A 22,371-nucleotide genomic window follows, 5' to 3' on the forward strand; every position below is an offset into this window, starting at 1 on the left:
ATAAACATAGTATAAGGTTTATTTAATGAAGTGTTACCTTGCATTTTTTTAATAATCAAATGGGACGTCGAACCGACGAAACTTTGAAGTTATAGTTCAGAACAAGGCCATATAATGTCTCAATATGATTTCACCATTGCCTACTATCTCTATAAACTAATACAAGTCTTTTGAGTGAAGAACTTTATGATTACATACATTTAAAGAAATGGTTAAATATATTTTTTATCCCTTCAAAATTGGAATTTTTTAAATTTAGTCCTTACTTAATTTTAATAGCTTTTTTAATCCTTATAAAAACTTTATGTACACATTTTAGTCCCTTCAAAAATCAATTTTGTTTCATTATCCTTACACTCTTAAGTTTTTGAACGATTTTAATATAGACTAAAACTCAGTTGGTAAAGAGGTCGACTTCCCCCAAATTGTTTTGATTTTCACCCCTAATATAAAAGCCTCTATCACAAAAATACATAGGTCGCAATAAAGGATGACGTGGCAACGTGTGACATTGCAAACCAAGCTAATTTGATAAAAGTGTTGATGAGTCACTGGAAACCTAATCCAAATAAATGAAAATTAAATCGTTTACATATGCACAACACGGTCTATCTATAAAAAAAGAAAGATACCGAGAGACAAAAATAAAAAGTGTAAATTGTCACTTTGGTCTGAAAATCAATATCCATGAACTGAAAATCAATATCCCCAAACTCGTCTCAATGAAGTGTTGCTCTTCATCAAGAAATGTGCCATCTTCCTCAACGAACCTGTACAGTGCTTGTAAGTGATTATTGTCAAGGACCTTAGAGACAGTAAGTGTTTAGTGTACATAAGTGATAGTAAGCATGCACAGTTAGGACCTAACAACAAGTCTCCCGCAACCGAACAACTTCATTAAGGAAGATGACACAGTTCTTGACGAAGAGCAACACTTCGTTGAAACGAGTTTAGGGATATTGATTTTCAATCCAGGAATATTGATGTTCGATTCAGAGACAAAAGTGATCATCTTCTACTTTCACTTTAGTCCCTGTGACACCTCATGATCCGTGTCAACGTAAAACATTTGCCGCATCATCAACACTCTAGGATTAAAGTGATAACAGAAATGCACATTCAGAGGATACTTTGTATTTAATCCTGAGTCAGAGAACTTTATAACAGTTAGGTGCAGAGTTGGAAACCCAAATGACCATTTACCCAATAAAAAAACTCGCCAACTTACATAGTTACATTACTCTTTGGTCTCACTCACTCACTTCCTTTTCCCTCTCGCTGCAATTTCCGAAGGAACTTCTTTCATTGCATTGTCATTGCGTCGCTCTCTTCATTTCTAACGAACAACGTAATCGCTTTCTATTCCCTTTTCTCTCCTTTGTCCGATCCACATTCTTCGTTTATGCTGTTTTTGCATTGCCTTCTATTCAACATTTCTTTGCCTTTATTTTCTTTGTTTATCTCAACGACATTCTTTTTATTTTCATGACTGCGTATCAACTGTTTGTGAAAACGCCTATGAATTTTTGTTTACTTTGTTTAAGTTGAGGTAGCTACTAGGGTTTAATTAGACCAATAAGCTTATCGTTTTGTTCTACGAGTGTGAATTAGAACCCGTTTGGATTGACTTATTTTGAGTTTACAAAAAATAACATGTGCAAGTAAATAATCTTTATAAAAAATAACTTCTGCAAGTAAATAATCTTTTATGTTAATTCAAAAGTTATCAGTAACGAAAATTGTATCTTCATAAGCTGTTTTTTCATAAACCACCTTGACAAGTTTATGAATAATACATAAAATCTTTTATTAAGCCAATTCAAATCGGCCTTTAATGATTTCTATTTAATATACTCAACATGTTTGTTTCTTTTTCGATTTAACTGTCTTCAGATCGATATTCTTTTTATTTATTACATTGACACAAATGAGAAGTTCATGAGCTATGAAGTATGGACACTCCTCGGATTAGGCGTGTCCCGTGTCGGACACGTGCTGACACGCCACCAACATATACAATTACACTGAATTATTATGTGATTTTCTCAAATTATTAGCGGTGTCAATGTCCGTGTCATGTCCGGTGTCTATATCCGTGCTTCATTGTTCATGAGTGTGTTGTAAATGTTTGTGAAAATTTCTAAGAATTATTGTTTGGTTGTATTGTACCTTTTTACAATAGTGTGTCATTATTTTTTATTTTGAACAGGCTGCTACAATGTCATCACCAAATTTACATAAGCTCCAAAGACATGATATAGGCGATATGGAAGATATGATTAGTGAATTACCCGAGGCTGTTCTTCTTATATTCTTTCTTTACTCCCTACTAAAGATACTGTAAGAACTTCAATATTAGCTACAAAGTGGAAATGCTTGTGGACACACTTATCCGTCTTTGATTTTCAAGTTTCTTGTAATCCGGATGTATCAAAGCCAGAACAGGAGTCGGAAAATTGCCTCATAGATCAGGTGGACAAACTACTTCACACATCTGACCATGTAGAAAGACTTTGCATTCAAGTACAAAAAGCTGATATTGATGGAGAAAAAGCTAATTCTTTGTTATCTTCGGCATTGATGCACAAACTCCTTGATCTTAAATTTTCCCTAAACCGTACATTTGCTAGGTTTGTGTTACCCAATAATTTCTCAGCATCCCAATCATTGAATAAGTTGTGTTTAGAATTTGGTTTCACTCTATATATACCTGATGGTATACGTTTCCCTAACTTGAAGACTTTATATCTTTCACATCTTTCCTTCGAAAATGAGAAGTCAGCTCAACGGCTTTTGTCTGGGTGCCCTGTCCTACAAGAGTTGACTTTGTATAAATTTATTTGGTTGAACATAGAACAGATCAATGTTGCAATTTCCACACTAAGGAAGTTGACCATCGACTTAAATCATTTTGATCCAAGTGATTTGCGTATTCGCAGTTTTACAATCAAATTTGATGTTGCGAATCTTTTATCTTTAAGCTACGCGGCCCATCCAATTATAAAATTTGTCCTCGTTAACCCTACCTCCATAGTTGATGCATGTATTGATCTTAGGTGTTACGGTCCCCAAAATCAACAGCAAAATACTACGCAATTTGCAATTGAGCTATTGAGTCGATTAGGTAGTGTCAAATCTCTCACAATATCAAATGATACTCTTCAGGTATGTTTTACTGCTCACTTATGATCTTCATTTTTCTAAATGTTGTATAAGATAATTTATTGACAATGTTGCTTGGGTTATGTGCTTGTTTCCATTGCATATTCTTTATTTATTGACACTCTTCATCTTTTGCCTCCGTTCTTCAATTTGACGCATCTTGATGTGCCCTTGGGGTATTTTTACCCCACCAGTGAAGTATTAGCAGGCATTTTCCACAAGACTCCTAATCTGGAAGTTCTTCACATTTCTACGGTACATCACGTATCTTGCTTCTTCTACCATGTTTCACGGCTAATAGTAAAATTATTTCTGTTCATTGACTTGTTTATTGATTCTTGTGTAGGGATTTTTCTTATTCTTGGATGAAGGATGGGCATCAAATTCATTTCCTTGGTGTTTCACATCTTCTCTCAAAGAATGTTCTATTTCAGATTTTCTTGGAATTGAACCTGATATCGAAGCTGTAAAGTTTTTGTTAGAAAATGCCACAGTCTTAGGGGAGATCAACATATTCTGTTCGGAATTATTATCAAAAGATTTGGAGAAGCTTGCTGATGTCAGGAATCAATTGCAACATTTATGCCAGGGGCGATGTGTCATTAAGTTTCAGTAAATCTTCTTTCCTTTATTTATTTATTTTTGTGAGAATGGATTGAATTTCTCATCTAACTGCATCACCAAACTTAGATTGTGGTTAAATGAAATAACTTCAACTAGTCAGACTACCAATGCCAGTTTATAGAACTTTCACTTTGTTGACGGAATGAGTATATATCATTTGAAATACACATAACAGCAGATAACGTTCTGTAGAGTTAAAATCTTCTAATGATTTACGAAGTTGTAAGAATTATCACCTAGATTGATTGTTCAACAGTTAAGCCTCACTAGAATCAACAATATAAATTTGAATTCCCAAGTTGGCAAATTCCCAAGTTGGCAACAATTTTGTGAAATGTTAAGAAAAAAAACATGTCATTTCTAACGCTCAAGTGTTAAGTCAGCTAGAGGCATTAGGGGAGAAATACAGGAAAGAGATTCTGTAGAGAAATACGGGAAAGAGATTTTGTAGAGTGGAATCTGGGGAGAGGAAGCTTTTCTGTATTGTTCTTCGTGCTGGTGGAAAGATATTGGAGGGGTAGATATGATGGCAAGGGAGCACTGGTTTTACTAGATTTTGGTTAGATGTGTGGACAGGTTTGGTTCCGTTAAGCGAGAGTTTTCACCGGTTGTTTTCTATTTCGGAGCAAAAGAAGGGTACGGTGAGCGAGGTGAGAATGAGGAAAGGTGAGGTTTGGAGGTGGTCGTTCACTTGGCATAGGAGGTTGTTCGAATGGAGAATGAGAATTTTGCAGGTCTTATTGTCTTTACTGCAGGCTGTGCATTTATCCACGGAGGAGGATGTTTGGGTTTGGGGTCCAGATGTGTTTGGTAGTGTTTGTCCACAGAGGAGGTTGTTCGGGTGGCACTTTTTCGTTTATCATTTATTGGCTCCGGTTTTTCTTAATGAAATCAGTTTGGACACTTCTGATTCTCATGTGTTTCGTACTTGGTAGTATTTGGAATTCTGCTGCACCCTCAAAAGTTGCAGTTTTTTTGTGGAAATTACTGCACAATCGTGTCTTGTCAAAAGACAATATGGCAGTTAGGGTTGTTATCCTAGTGGGGGGTTCGATTGACTATGCAGTTTGTGTGGGGAAGGTGGAAACATCAGTGCTTCTGTTTCTTCACTGCAAGTTTGCAGCAATGGTTTGGTTTAGTGTGTTTCAGTGGTTTTGGTTGTTTCTGGTGTTGCCACCAAATTTTTCTGTCCACTTTGAATGTTCGAGTGGGTCTGCGTGATGTAAGCCGTTAAGGAAAGTGTTTTGGTTAATTTGGCATGCAATGGTATGGTCAATTTGGAACGCAAGAAATGGACTTATTTTCTATTAGATTAGGAAGGATCCCTTGGAGGTGGCGAAAGAAATCAAAGTCTTTTCTTGGAGATGGGGATTGAGCGGGAAGAAATCTTATAATTGCCTCCTTTTCGGATGGTGTTGGGATCCTTGAAGTGCTTGGAGTGATTTGGGGGTGGGGGTGTAGAAGCTATCAGTTGTTCTTGCGTTTTTTGGCTTCGGTGTTCCTGTGTTTATGGGTAGATGGGGAGTCTTTTTGGTTAGCAGAGGCCTAGTTTTGGTTGAATGTGAAGGTTTTGTGTTGGTGTCAGATATCAGACACGTTCAGAAATGTCGGTACTATAGATATCATAATTGATGCCTTTCTATCATATAATGACGTTGGACATGTATTGGTTGTCAAATACCGACTGCTGTCGAATATGATATAATTGCTATGGTCCTGTTGTACGTTATTTAGTATGAAACATTGTCTAATTATAGCGGTTATTATAGTGCTGCTGAATAAACTATTGTTTCTGCAATCAGCGGTTGATAACCTTAGCTATCGTGGAATATCTTCTGATATAATCTGTCAATTGATCAATTTAACCTCATGAGTAGAAATTTTGCAAAAAGCTTTGGTCCCAGCTTGTTCTGAATTCGATGGACTATTGTTTGTGATTTAATTAGTGTTGTCTTGATGTGTGTGATCTGTTTCTAACATTTTGGTGTTTCAATGTAATCAGATGAAGATCTTTGTGAAAATATTTACAGCAAAGCAATTGGAGAACGGTCGCATGCTTGCGGATTACAACATTCAAACAGAATCCACACTTCATTTGGTGCTTCAATTGAGAGGTGGAATGAAAATTTATGTCAAAACTTTGACAGGAAAGATTATACTCATTACAATATCCAGAAGGAATCTACTTTGCATATGGTTTTGCAGGTTCGTGGTGGTAATGAAAATATATGTGAAGACTCTTACCGGGAAAGTAAGGATTCAATTGATCTACTTTACATTAAAGGTGGAAATTTAAGGATTGAATTGATGTAAAAAATCCAACAAAATTGATTTTTTAGTCTTACTGCATATAGAAGGCTAGTTTTGACTCTTGCTTTAGAAATGGCATACTTGTTTCTTTTTTAATTTGATTTTGTTGCTCTGTGCTATTGTTAAATGTTCCTTTAGTTATTTTTTAACTTCTACTGAATTGTGACGTGTCACAAGCTGATGTAAGTTAAGTACAAATTAGCAAGCTTTATCTTCAATAAGTTGATAGTAGTTATGTTTGGCGATTCTGTTGCACACACTCTTCTTCTGTTGAGTCCAATGACTATTTTGGGAATAGGTTTCACATAAAGTGATGTTACTTGTATGAAACACAAGGAACAGAGTGAGTGCAAAATGGAATATACATTTCCCATTTTTAAATTGAATCTGGTTAGGATTGAATGACTGTTTTGGCACTTCTTGATAAGCTTGGTCGTTTGAGAAAGGACATAACTCGTAAGAGTTGGAGACTTGGAGTAATAAAGATGTCATAGGTTAAATTGTTTCTAAGAATAAATTAAACTACTAACATTTGTGAAAATGTACATTAGGATATTGACAGCAAAAAAAAAAAAAAATCATATTATTCAAGTTATAAATAAATTCCAAAGAATTATTGGTTATGATTTAAAAAAAAAACTCCAAAAATAAAATAATTAGACGTCAGTGTATTTTTCTCTTTAAAACAACATCTAATGTCCTATGTTTATTTTATAACAAGTTGACAATATTAGAGTTAATGTAATATTTTTTTATCTAGCGATAAACCACACAAACCGAACCAATCCAAACCGCATTGGTTTGGTTTGGTTTGGTTTGGATGACTTTTTAAAAATCAACCGAACCAAACCAAACCACATGCTTTTTTATCTCGCGGTTTGGATGACTTTTTTGCTCAAAACCGAACCAAACCATACCGCGAACACCATTGATGCTTTGATGGAAGAAACAAGCTTTATTTAGAAATATATCCTTTTCTGTATCCTTTCCTTTAGTCCTTCAAAACTAATTCGAAGTACATCCATAATATTCTCTCTTAATCTTGCCAATACACTTCTCCATTCAGAGACATCTCGACCATACAAAAATGATCTCAACACTTTAATTGCTAATGCAAGATCTTTGGCATATTTTAGTACATCATCTGTCAAGTTTATGTAACCGCTCATGACATCGTCACTTTTGAAAGCTTTCCTACAAAACAATTGAAGGGCATCATTATGATTTATGAGTCAAACTTTGTAAACTTCATCTACTCCATGCTCTCTCAAGATATGGCAAGCCATTCTCGTTTCATGGCCAATTTATCCAGCTGTTCAACTTGATCAACATTATCAAGAACTGCATAAGATTTTATTTGACATAGCGTAGTTCGAATCAAATTAGATCCCATATAAAGATTGCATATCTGAAGATTTTCTTCATTTAGAGTTTGACAAAGAAGTTGCTTTTGCACTCTGATTGGGCCATAGTCTCCATAAATTTTACTTACATCGTTGATAAAGCAGCAAGCATCAAATTGATTAGAGATTCTAGCATACAAAGCATTAACAAGAGTAGTCTTCCCTATTCAACCCATTCCACAAATCCCTGCAACTCGAACATCATCGTCTGAGTCCAAAATTAGAAGCTTTTCTAACTCGTGAATGCATCTCATCTATATCATCAGATAAAGTTGAGGTTTTGTTTCCCAATAAGCATGTTAACTCTTTAATCATTTTTCCAAACTGCATATTGTGGCCTAAAGACCACATGATAGAAATACCAAATCATCACATGAAAATTCCAAAAACAAAAGTACAAAATGATAAAGCAATTCAACATAACAGTTTAAGTTTTATTAATAAACTTAAAAGCGTTGATCATCTTGTTGCTAACGTAAAAAAGATTTTTCATAATTTCCATTTTGCTTTCGTACCTCAGATGGACTCACGTCATAGAAAATAGGTAGAACAGTTTGTCCAGATACTTCAATGCGTTTAGATATTTTCACCAACTCCTGCAAGCACCATGTGAAGAGACACTTTGGATGTTACTACTAGCTATTGAAATTGTAAAAGCCAAAACGAACTTGCCGAGAATTTTGATGTATTTTACACTGTTGATGTGAACCCGAAAGTATGGAATGCCATTCAAAGTTTATCAATCAGATCACCTACCTTTTGTATACATGTATCAAACCCAATAGATCCGGGCATGAAGAAGTGTATTGTAAAATAGAGTCTAATTAACATCTATAGAAAGTGACATCATTCACCTTATAATACCATTCATTTGAAAAAAAATCAATTATCGATCGGGCGTTTACAATATAATACGTGTTTCCATGTCTTGGACCTTATTAGTAAAAAAATAATTTTTTCGACCTGCTTGGTCCTTTTTCATTTAAAAAACTAAAATAGAAATTCCAACCACCACGACAACAACATTTTGCTTCTTCTCCTACCTTTTCTAAGCAGCAATACCAGCGTCATTCTCAGCGACATCACACAAATTCTTCAAGTTGGTAGGAACTTCCTTTGTCCTTCCAGCCTTAGCAAGAAGGCTAGTCAGGTTGAATCTCTTGAGCTTGGGAGGCATTTTGTATGCTAATCGCAAAACAAGAAATGAGTTAGCTATCATATCTAAATAATAACTAAAAAAGAAGGGTGACTTATGACTATACAACACTTACTGAAGTATCTTTTCAAACGAGAAGGATCATGTTGACGTTCGATGATGTTCTTTGAATTCAAGGTTTTCAAAAGAACTGAAGATCTCACTACACCATTTGTTGTCTCTGGCAACACTTTTTTAGGGGACGTGTAAAAATTGTCCCCTAAAAGTCCCTAAGGCAACGATTTATGACCGTTGCCAAAAATATTTTCGCAACCCCTGATAAACGTCCCCTAAAATACTTTTGGGGACGATTTTGGAGTGTTACACTGTCATTTCTTTGGTGACAATCATTAATTGTCCTCTTAGATACTTTAGGGGACGATTTTGAAGCGTCACACTATTATTTCTTTGGTGACAACCATTAATTGTCCCCTTAGATACTTTTGGGGGACAATTTTAGATTGTTGCTTAAAAATTTCACCAACATCAAATTTTTGGATTATGGATGATTACCATGAAAAAGAAAAAAATGATTACCATTAAATATATTTGACAGCTAAATTGAAAGAAATAAAATTTATTTAATAGTATAGTAGTATAGAAAATTGTGAAAAAGTCACAATTCTGACTTTTTGAGGAAGAAAACCCGCGTATTTAGCCTAAACCCAAGTGGAAACTTTTCCTATAAATACTACCTTCCTCATTCATAATTTCTCGTTCAAAACTAGAGCAGTTCAAGAGGACGGCGAATTCTAGGAGCTTTCAGGAGGAGTTTCTCTCTCCTTTCCAAGTTTTTAGGGTAAGTTTTATTTCTTTTGTAATTTGTCATTTAGTTACCATGAGAAGTTTAGGCTAGGGTTCTAAGATGAACCTTTATTTATTTTCTTGGATAATTATTTAATTTAATGTTGTTTATTTAATTATTTTCTGTTTGTTATTTAGTTTTATTGTGTTAGATTTATCTCCTCTTGAGCCCAACCCTATTTAGGCACTTAGGAAGTAACTGAGCCGAATATTGATATTTATATCTTGATATTTATATCTGTATATCTAGGAAGTAATTAGTTAGTAACTACACAGAAGATACCGAAAAAAGAGTTGACCCTAATAGTAAGTACTTAGGAGATGACATTACTAATATTGAGTAAAATATGTTGAACCTAAGATGAATCTAGTTATTAATTAAGGAAACAAGTGACTTCATGACGTAAATCAACACAATAGAACCATTCTCCTCGACCCTTGGTAAGGTAGCTGTTGATAGGGTTGTCCGTTTGTAGAACTACCGAGAGAGAGAGAGAGAGAGAGAGAGAGAGAGAGAGAGAGAGAGAGAGAGAGAGAGAGAGAGAGAGAGAGAGCTATGAAACTACTAAGATTCATAGATGGGAAAACCCTTTAGGAACATTGACCATTATACCTTCGAAAATTTAGGAATGTTCATTTAAGTTTATGTTTTCAATTACCTTTGAGTGAGATAATGAAAATGTAATTTAGTTTGTTACACTTTTTAAATGATAATAGAAAGAAAAAAAACAGACATATATATTCATATTGTGTTTGTTACATTTTTTTAATATTTAAATTTATTTTTATTTATTTGTTATATGTGTTATTTGTATTGAAAATTCACCACCAAAAAAACAATATGGCGTCACAAAAAAAAAAATTGTATTGAAAATTGAGGGCATTTTGAAAATAAAAAAGTCAACCTAAAAGAGTTGAAAGAGGTTTTTTTTTTGTCACATGAGTTTAAAGAAGTTATTTTCTTTATATATAGTATAAATATTCTTATAAAAATAATATAATTTATTTTATTTTTTTGAGAGAAAAAATTAATATAATTTATATTATTAATAAACGTAAACATTATCCTTAAAAAAAATAAACAAACATTGTTATAATTATTATTTTAATAATTATTACTATTGTAAAAAGATAAACATAGACATCATTATCTTTTGACGCAAAACATAAACATTATTATAGTTATTATTATTAATATTATATATTGCTCAAAAAATTATTAATATTATATTATTATCATTATAATACATATTGGTACAAATATTAAACAATAAGAAAAGAAAAGCGCTTCAGAATTCAGATCTAATCAAAACGAAAATCACTTCCAGAACACACAAGAACTCGATTCGCGATTTCTTCGGTTCCGACGGTGACACCCAATCCCCTTCACGTTCACGCCCAAATCTCTTCAATTTCTAATTTTGCGCCTCAAATCCCTTTAATTTCGTCCACACTTCAAATCCCTTCCGATTTCCCAAATCCTTCGAATCTCACGGTATGCTTAACATCTCATAATATTTTCGATTCATAGCCTTTTAGATTTATAAACCAGCGTTATGTTTTTAATGGGTTGTATGTTTGAATAGTTTTTTCACTCTTAGCCTTTTAGATCTTTAAACTGATGTTTTGTTTTTAATAATTGGTGAACTACTCTTCACTATTAGCCTCTTAGATCTGTAACGTGTATTCAGACCTTAATTAATTAACATACTATTCGTAAGGATTAGGATTATTTGAAGCCGCTTTTAGCTTTCATGTGGATTTTCTGCTTTGGTGTAATGTAGTGTAGTTTAGTTTAGTTATCACTATTCATGAATGTTCATGATACAATTCTCTCTTCTTCGGATGGTGCTGATGCATGAATATTAGATGAACAATGAGACAGGAGGGTTATATACTATTCTATATTATTGATTTTCTCTAATAATATAATTGGTTGGAAGTTGTTGGATGCATATGATGATTAATTTGGTGGACGTTCTTGTTGCAGTTTCCTTTTAAAAATCAGTTTGTGTTCTAATAGGAACTTTTAAAAATCATTTACTAAGTTGTTAGATGCATTTTGTTTAATTCATGTCTGTTAGAGACACTCATCTTGAACACCCTTGAACTTGTTTTCTAAATGGCTGAAGTAATTTATTCGTCCACACATGCTTTTGAACAAAGTAATGTCGAGTAGCAGCATCGTATTCCACAAAGCATGTAACTTCAAGTTTAGTTAGCCTCTTTGAACATGCGGTAGCAACGCTGTTTTCGACATGTTTTTCGTTTGTGTCACTTTCTTCATTTTTGCATTCTTGCTGCTTTGAGTTGTTGTGTTCTTTCGGTGTTTTGAGCGTTGATGCTTTCTTGCTTCTCTGAGTTGCTGCATTAAGGTATTGCTTCACTAATTCTTTTAATAGAGATGTTGGTTCATATTATAGTATTAGGTTCATATTCATTTCAATAAGATTATATGGGCATTAAATTGTTGAAAGTGCGGGATTTCATACTAATTATGTCTCAATGAAATTATTTGACAGTGTTTTGTTCTCTATCTTTGTTTATGTATGTACATTTTGAAGATAAAAAATCCAAGGAGGAGACTATGAGTGTGCTTAGTCTATACCGAGATGTTGGACCACAAGATTTTTCACATAACACTAGCTCAATTTCTCAACAAGGCCCTGAAATAAAGTTTCTTAAGAATTGGATAGTTGTATCATGAAATGGCTCGACTCTTATTCTATAATTTAATAGTTTCGGCATATTGAATAACTAGGCTATATGACAGGTTCATACCGAGAGGGAGACATAAGTATATGCCATGTTTTGATTCATTTGATTCCACTAAACCTATGTACGTGCTTTTTTCTTATTTCTTATTTGATTCCTTTGTTTTATATAGCTAGTTATGTTCTTTTTTTTTGTTTTTTGGAAAAAAAATTGGTCCTATATTTGAAAACATTTATTGTAAGAGGTAGATGTGTATCCTTTGATATCATGCAATTGTTACTTAATAGTTTCGGCATATTGAATAACTAGGCTATATGACAGGTTCATACCGAGAGGGAGACATAAGTATATGCCATGTTTTGATTCATTTGATTCCACTAAACCTATGTACGTGCTTTTTTCTTATTTCTTATTTGATTCCTTTGTTTTATATAGCTAGTTATGTTCTTTTTTTTTGTTTTTTGGAAAAAAAATTGGTCCTATATTTGAAAACATTTATTGTAAGAGGTAGATGTGTATCCTTTGATATCATGCAATTGTTACAATTGTTGTGCAGAAAGTAAGGCAAGACTTGTCAACGTGTTTATGTTGCAGTCTGCAGTGGGGTTGTTGCGTTGCTTGTCGATGGTCAGCTATGGTTTTCGTTGTACAAAGCTTTTGGTTTCGATTTGTAGTTTCAGTGTTATGATGTTGATGCGTGGATTGTGTATCCGCTTGTTTTTGCTCCTTCTGCTGGTGTTGCTCTGCTCCTGCTCTAGTACATCCAAGTCTTGCTGCTGTGTTCTTGTTCTTTGGTCTATTTTCTTCAAGGCTTAAGAGTTTTAGTTCGTAGAAGTGTTTGGTTTTGCATTTGAAGTTTTAGTTCGTCTGTGGTTTAATGGTTTCTTAGTTGTACATATAGCTTTGATTGGTATTAATCAAATTTCTTTACCAATTAAAGAAAGTCCCTAAGTTGATTTGTTGAACATTTGATTATATAGTTGTGGGTATTTATTTTGATGTTGTTGATGTAACAAGATGAAGGAAAATGTTGTATGTGTAAAGCATAAATGAAAGAATTTCAAATGTCCCATTTTTTATTTTTAAATTCCATCACGGTTATACATAAGTTAACCTTTTTTTTTCTTTTTATTTTAGTTAAAGGCAACAGTTATGTATTGTTGCCCGATATGGCAACATTGAAAATCGTTGCCTTAGGTGACTTTGAAAAACGTCCCCTATTTCAAGACTTTAGGAGACGCTTACTGAAAGTGTTGCCAAAAGTGCGAGAAAATCGTCCCCTTAGCCTATAGGCGACGCTCGCATAGGAGACGAACGAAAAACGTCCCCTATTATCTTTGGCAACGATTTTTGTAGTTCTGGCAACATTTTTCAACTGTTGTAAGAGACAATAAATGGTGTAGTGTCTTGTCAATACACTGAGTAATACGAGGAAGCAACTTGATGCAAACTATCTTAATCACTTTGGGATTAGAATTCCAATAGAAGGGAAATGGGGAACACCTTGGTTGTGATGAAAGAAGCAAGGTTCACCATGAATATAGGAAACCTTAAAGATGGAATTCTCAAAGACACAAGGCACTTTAGAAGAATGCAAGATGAACAGAGAGCGATATGGTTGAGCATTCAAAGAACACATCCTGACTTGTCTACCGACTTTGAACTGGTAGTAACTAAAGAAAGTCGTTGTTGTGTAAAGAACACAGAATGACTTGACTACCGACTTTGTAAATCACACTTTCTACACAACCATCTCCTCTAAAGTATGAGTCCATCCATTCATCTTGCTCGCCCCCCTCAAGTGGAAGCTGTTTCATCCACATAGACTTACTCTTGCACCACCGTTGTCAAAGGAACCAACAGAACTCGTCACTTGAACACCTTGCCAGGAAGACTTTCCAAACAAGGAGGCGGTTGAAACCTTATTGAACCTCGTCTCTGATACCATTTTTAGGCCACAAGGAGAGCTCGGGGGGGGGGGGGGGGGGGTCATCCACTTGTTGGGCCCATAACAACCATACCGGTGATTTGGACACAACATTATTACTCAAACAAAGGGTGGTATTGGATGGAATGGTTCCATCATGTTCCATTCCATTGCATTTGTACGAAACCAAAAAAAGGAATCTAGATCCATCTCACTCCATTCCATCCCATACCACCATTCCAAACAAAACCTAAGGGGTGCCAACATAGCGGAAATGTCTTGTTGATTTTGTTGCACTCATTTCTTCGTAATTTTCATCCACATTCTCTTTTCTTATACCTAAAAATAAATCTACGATAGATTAGATGTAAAACCTAGACATTGAATTCACATGTTGATTTGTGTCAAGGAATAACATGTTTTCATAGAGGTTATAGCTTGCAAAGAATAATCTAACCTAACATAGACTATTCGAACCTTGCAAAAAGGATAAAAAGAAGGGTCAACAGTGCTTTACCTCTCTATAGCCATTTCCGGGTTACCCTTCGCAATTTTTTTATTTTTTTTTTAGATTTCATCCTTGTAATTTGAAGTTTTTTGGTTTTGGACCTTCATGGCATCAAATTACAAAATTTATGGTACTTCCGCCTCCTGTAATTTAAGTAAATTTCGGTTTATCCCCTGTTATTTGACCAAATGTTATCATAAAAAAACGAAAAAAGTGGAAATAGGAATGCCGCGTTTTCAAATGAAAAGGTGGTGACATTGGAAATAAAAAGTTGATATATTTAAAAAGACCAAAAACATATTTTCAATTTGAAAATAGGAAATGAAAACAATGACATCAAAATAAACATATTTTTAAATCTTGAAAATTTTAAAATGAAAACAATTTTCAGAAAAATGAAAATAAGAAATGTTTATGCAAACCAAACAGCCCACAATTATGTATATTGAATATATTTTTGCCAAACAAGTTTTCTGGTCCCTCAATATTAATTCATTTTTATAAAACTCAAACATCATAAGATCATCTAACATATAATTTTTATACTCATACAAGAGAGAAAAAGGAAAAAAAAGCAACAAGGTAGATTAATTAGATTAATTTCATCAAATAATGCATGCAACCATAAAATAAACTAAATAACTTGAACATTCAAACTAATAATACACTAACATGAACCATAATTAAGGTAATCTTAAATTTGGGGATCAAACATGCACCATAATCTCCCAAAAAACTATTATAGATTCAACTTCAAACCACCATTAAAACAAAAATAAACAAGGAGCATAACTAACTATCAAAGAGATGAACAATGGATAATACCAATCATCATCCTACAAGCCCCTTTATTATTTCGTATAACTCTTCTTTCACTATTTGTTGTGTTTTTATTTAAACTATATGATATAAGTTAACCTAAAATTTTGACTTAGTTTCCATTCTTGTAGCCCAAGCCTCAATCCCTTTACCAAAAAATCAGTGATAAGCTCCAAACTGGTAAACCAGCAAGACATCCATGAGTATTGTAAATCTTTTGAAATAAAAAACTTATCCATCCAAGGAAAGTGATATTTGGTAATATGAAATTTAGTAGGAAGTAAGGAAAACATAAACTCATTTGGGTTCGTCTGGTGGTTTTGGCTTGGGACGTTAGAGTGAGCTCCTCTTTAAGGTCTCATATTCAATTCTCGCCGTTGTCAATTAGTGAACTAGTTTAACTTCTTCAAAAAAAAAAAAGGCAAGAAAAACATATCAAGTATTGCTCAAACTATAGATCAAACTTGGATACTCGTAATTAATAATTTAATTTTAAATTTAATCTAAAATTGAGAATTTCATTTTTAATATAGAAATTTTAGTGTCACGAACATTAATTAAAAAAATATTGAAACATAATTAACATATCATCAATTTTGAATTAAAAATTAATTTTTAATATTAGATAAATCACACACAATCTGTTTTTCGTCATTCTTATGAATTAAATATGACACTTGTAGTCATGGATTTCAACCACAAATTATACCACCAACTACATGCACAACACCACCTATGTATGTTGCAAAAAAAATAAAAATTCATCTCTCCCCTTCCCTTGTTCTTCACATATTAAATATGACTCATATGACTCTTGAGTCATGCATATCATGTGAGAATAAATATTATATATGTTAGAAATGCAAAGTGATCGTAAATTTTAGCTCTATTACATTCACATATTATATATCTATTATTTATTAAATAACTTATTTATTATAAATTACACTAGTTATCACTTCAAACTTAATTAGGGAATATCACTAACATTAAATATTAGTTTGATCTATCATTTATTTTCATCTATTTTTCTCACTTTCTACTTTCCTTTCTTTCTACATCTTGCAGTCATGTGTAAAAATATGATTTCATCATCAATAATTATTATTATTTTTCCCTTACTTCTACTTTTTATCAAATAATAACTAGTTACAAACCCGTGCTTTGCACGGGTTGAATAACGTATCTTGTAAAAAAAATTCCAAAGAAAAAATGAGCAAATTAATAAATATTGCACAAACTTGGATATTCTAAATAAATCATTTTTGCTATATTTTTAAAAAACTTTGTTATAAAGGAGAAATGAGAAAATTAAGGGAAATAGTTGCATCTTTCTAAGAAATTGTTGTCGTTCATAAATGTGAAAATCAAGCAAGCATATTGCACAAATCTCATTTTGTTCAAGAGATTAGGAAAACAACATTATAATTAACATGATAGTAATTGGAACCAATGAAGAAACCAACAATGTGCATATTAACGTTACATAATAGTTAGGTTTATAAAAGAGACTGCAAGTGTCATAGACTAACCAAAAAGGGATTTTTGCCAATATTTACATCAGACAAAATGAAAAGAACAAATGGAATCCCAAAGTCAAGATAGTTTAAGATTACAGTCCAAAGCGATACTCCAAAATAGTAGAAGTTCAAATAGTTCAGCAGCAAAGATCTACTTTGGAACAACTCGAACATGCAAGTTCTTTGGTGACTTTTCGAGATCAAAGATAAGCTTACCACCTTCTTCCATCACACATTCTCTGCAGAAATTGAACCACTGCCCACCCAAGTATTTTCCACAGCTTGCTCTTTCGGCGGTAATGAGGCGACACTTATACTTTCTCTGTGTCTGATCATCAATAAGAGTGATTGTTTTGCGCTTTTCTTTCAGAATTGTTCTTGACACCTCGTTTGAGAAATGCTAAACAGGGAAATAACTGCAATATTAGTCTAATGCATATTAACATGGATAAAATGTATGCGAATATAGTTACATATAATTTATAAAATGAAGGTAGCATAACTGATTTTAAGCTAAAGAAAATGTACCATGACTTCTAATTTATCTTCCTATTATCTTCCTATAAAGTCTAGATAAATGCATGCATGTGGTATATATGTACCCCGTTGTCCAATTAACATTGTTGAAACAAACGTAAATTAAGCATTGCTCCTGCATGTGCTTTATAGCTAGCACCATTTGACATTGATGTCTTCGAACATTTGGTGCAACTCTCATAATACCATCCAAATTGGTTAGGATTGAATTTAGTTGTTTTCCAAATAGTGATGCAATATGTTTCCTAACACAAATTATTCACATGAAATAAAGAATAATGCAATATATATTTTTGATTTGTGCGTAAAAAAATTCAAAGCATGTTTGTGCATAAAAAAGCAGACCTTGACTAAGTTTATAAATTCAACAATTGGCCTAACTTGAGACAGATTGGAAAAATCGTTGTACGAAGTACGTTGAGAAGAAGTCGAACTCTGACTTAAGTTCTGACTGAAGAGCTTGAGAAGTGTTAAGGTCACGACAACAATTCAAGAAACATGGTCAAAAAACAATCAAATCAGATTGTGAAATAATAAGTTACTTTAACACTGAATTGTGAAATCATAATGCAAACTTACTAAGTCTTAAACTTCTCAACAACCGGATGATGTAGGTTGATGAGAAGCATCGAATCTGACCATTTGTTACATATATTTGGGTTGTCATTGACTACAAAATGGAAGCAAAGAACTCAAGGTATATAGATGGTAAATGATAAAGCTACGAAGTATTTTTCCCATAGTGTTACATCAACCATATTCCCACTGCATAAGGAAATACATCTTTCAGGTCATTATCAAACGTATACAAAATCCTATCATCTGATGCTGACAAATTAGAAAATAATACCTTTTATCTTTCAACACAATGTTCGTACACGGTTTCTTTCCAGTCCCAATTCGTGTTGTCTTGACAATCTCATGAAGAAGCCCGCTGATTTCTTAAAAAAAAAAATACATCTATAAGAACATTATAATCGGAGAAAACACAGAAATAAATTAAAGAACATAACTATACCATATAAAACGTCAGTTTTGAATTTTCCATCTTGAATTTCCTTAAATGACTTAAAGCGAAATTCACGAGTAAGAACGATAGTTAACTTGTCATACTTCTGCACCTTTGTTCCAGAACCAAAAACAACCTTAAAGGGATTAAATGCAATTTCATTATCAAATACATGACAATTATACAAAGTATAAGTCTTGTTTTCCTCAATCAAAGCTTTCCAATGCTCCAATTCTCTATATCGAGTTATTACATGAACTAGATCACCCTAAATCCGAGAAAGAAACCAAAAAAATATAAATAAATCAAAATGTATACTAATAAGTACCATTGATAAATCATAAAGGAAATTACAATAAATCTTAATTAACTCATCTAACATTTGCATCATAAATAATGAGCTTCATATGTTGATTCTCATTACTACCAGTCACATTCCAAGAATCTAGCACTCCAAATCCTATTTTCCAAATGTCCAAATCATTTTTGAGATCCTTAATGTAGTCATAATTCCTTGACATTGAAAGTCCTATATAGAAATACAATAATACATCATTTAATTTTATTCCCTTTGTTCATTCTGATATCGAAAGAAGCTAGCATATTTCTATGTGATCAATTTTTGTATCATCACATCAACCTGATCTTAAATGCACAAATTTCTGCATCATCAACTTTCTGGACCTCAATGATATGAACAAAACAAATTTACACCAATCAACTTTCGTATGACTCAATCATATAGGAAAGAATAAACCAAATATGAAAATAGCTTTAGGATTACTCAAAAAAAAAAAAAATAACCCACATGCATCAATTTTTTTCAACTACAATAGCAGAAGCTAAAATAACAATTGTGTCAAAACCTTACCATGAGCTAAAATTCAATCATCATGACCTCTACTATACTCCACATAACAAAGGAAGATTTTTCTACATCCATGCAACATAACAATTTCTGGTACATAATCCACTAACAATTGAAAAAAAAAACAAAAAACAAAACCCTTAAAATGCAGAATCGTGAAAAAATGAAGAAAACCACCTATGATGAAGCAAAAACTAAACCAGTGTCGAAAAATGAACCCCTCAAGCCATAAAAATCAATCAACTCAAGTCATGCATGTCCTCAGAACTATGAAAAAAGGAAGAAAATGACCTCTTATGAAGAAGAAAGTGAAACAGTGTTCCTAGCTGAACTTAGATACCGTTTGGCAAAGGTTTTTTACGGTCTAAAAGTTACTTCAAAACAAAGTTAAAATAAAGGCCTTTAAGAAATAAGCTAAAGTTGTTTGGTTTCTTTAGTTTTAAAGCTATTTTTAAGTTAAATGTTGTTTGACAAAATATTGTACAAACGTTGAATTTATTACTTTTTTTATGGTGTCCGGGGTTCGAACCCCGGACATGGCATATATTTATGCATTGTTCCTATCAACTGAGTTAAGCTCACAATGACAAAACTTTGAATTTATTATGAATTAACATAATAAATAAAAAAATGTTTAAAATATTTTCTGAAGGCTAAAAATGTTAAAAAATAAAAGATATTTTTTTTACAAATACTATATTTACTCAATAACGTTTATTTTGTGTAACATGAATACAAATTTGTATCATCATATAAATGACTTGTTAAATATTTGAATAGGAGAAACAATTTAAGGAGCCTGAAATAATAACATAAATAATATCAAAATAGTTGGTTTTTTCTATTTCAATTATACTCAATAACAAATTTCGTTATAAGAATACCATAATTTTGGTGTCTTTAAAAAATATAAGCATTTATATTATATGATATTATATTTGTTACATTGTTGGTGTCATGGAAACAAATATGTTTAATTTTTTTGAATAAGAAAAAGATATGCATAGTTTGTTACAATATAAAGGTGCAATATATATATATATATATATATATATATATATATATATATATAAATATAATTTTTTTAGGCATCTATACATTTTTTGAAGAAAAGACATCTACAATTTTAATTTTAATTAAAATCAAAATTTTGTAAAAAATAATCATACGCATTATTTAACGCCAAAAAAATTATACGCATTAGCGTAACAAAAAAACAGACACACATAAAACATTGCTCTAAACGCTAAGGTGTGTGTGTGTGTATATATATATATATTAGCGAGGTTGAGAAAGAAAATAAAAATATTTGGTATCATTAAATGACAGCGTGAATAAAAATATTTGTGAGGTTGTGATGATTAAACGATATTGATATTATAAGTGATAAAAGGACAATAGAATTCCTTTGAGAAAAAGGTAATAAAATTAAATGGAACATCCTTAAAAAAATTAAATGGAACGGTTCAAAAAAAAATTAAATGGAAGAAAAAAACATATTGAAATATAATATCAAAAAATAAAAGAAAAAGTTCCCAACGTGAATTGAAGAGATGCTTGTGAAATAAATTGTGGAGAAGTAGTTTTTTGAAGTAGCATTCAACAACTTTTGGCCAAAGCTCATTCCATTCAATTTTATGCATTAAAAAAAAGTGTCTTCTTTAGCAAATACTTAATTGATATTGTATTTGGCCTAACTTCTCCTTAAAAAAGTATAGAAGTTGAAAAAAACTCGGGTCAATCGATATCTTAATCTCCCACAACGACAGTGTAAAAGCAACTGAATTTGGCCTAACTTCTCCTTATGATTATTTTTATTCTTAAATTCAGTTGCTTCTACATTGTCGTCGTTGTGGGAGATTAAGGTGTCGTTTGACCCGGCTTTTTTTCAATTTCTCTACATTTTTAAGGAGAAGTTAGGTCAAACACAATATCAATTAAGTACTTACTAAAAAAAATACTTTTTTTTGAATGCATAAAATTGAATGGAATGAGCTTTGGCCAAAAGTTGTTGAATGTTATTTTATAAAACTACTTCTCGACAATTTATTTCACAAGCATCTCTTTTCAACTCACGCTAGGAACCTTTTCTTTTATTTTTTAATATTGTATTTCAATATGTTTTTTTTCTTCCATTTAACTTTATTTTATTTTAATTTTTGAACCGTTCCATTTAATTTTTCAAGGAGGTTCCATTTAATTTTATTATCTTTTTTTCAAAAGAATTTTATTACTCCCTCCATTTCACAATACTTGTCCATTTTGAAGAAATTACACATACAAAGGAATCAAATAAATGTTGTCATTTTTGATGAAATTCTGTGTTTTTTCTATAATACCCTTACTCATTTATTATTTCATTATATTATTTCTCTTTTTACAATAAATAAGTAAGGGTATTATTGATAAACCAATAATTAATGTTGCATTGAAACTTGAAAGTGACAAGTAAAGTGAAACAAAATTATTCTCTAAAATGGACAAGTATTGTGAAACGGAGGGAGTATCTTTTTATCACTTATATATTTAATTTCAATATCGTTTAATCATCACAACCTCACAAATATATTTATTCACGCCGTAATTTAATGATACCAAATATTTTTATTTCCTTTATTCAACCTCATGAATATACACACACACACACATTAACGTTTAGAGTAATATTTTATGTCTGTCTGTCTGTTTTTTTGTTACGCTAATGCATATAATTTTTTTAGTGTTGCTTGGTTGAATGCTACCTCACCGATATTTTTAACTACTTTCCAATTTTTATATTTTTAAATTTTTTTTAACTATTTTCCAATTTTTTTATTTTTAACTATTTTCCAATTTTTTCTCCCAAATTCAGTTGCTTTTACACTGTCGTTGTGGGAGATTAAGATATCGATTGACCCGGGTTTTTTTCAACTTCTCTACTTTTTTAAGGAGAAGTTAGGCCAAATACAATATCAATTAAGTATTTGCTAA

At 32.2% G+C, this 22,371-nt stretch overlaps 1 pseudogene; it reads left to right on the plus strand.

The window, feature by feature from the left end:
* The first annotated feature begins 1,945 nt into the window (after positions 1 to 1,945).
* Positions 1,946 to 14,923, plus strand: LOC146921456 (putative F-box/FBD/LRR-repeat protein At5g22670; annotated as a pseudogene).
* The last annotated feature ends 7,448 nt before the right edge of the window (positions 14,924 to 22,371 follow it).

This window comes from Medicago sativa, chromosome 5, assembly GCF_051527215.1.
Source record: "Medicago sativa cultivar Bolivia chromosome 5, Bolivia_mono, whole genome shotgun sequence".
NCBI classification, from domain to species: Eukaryota; Viridiplantae; Streptophyta; class Magnoliopsida; order Fabales; family Fabaceae; genus Medicago; species Medicago sativa.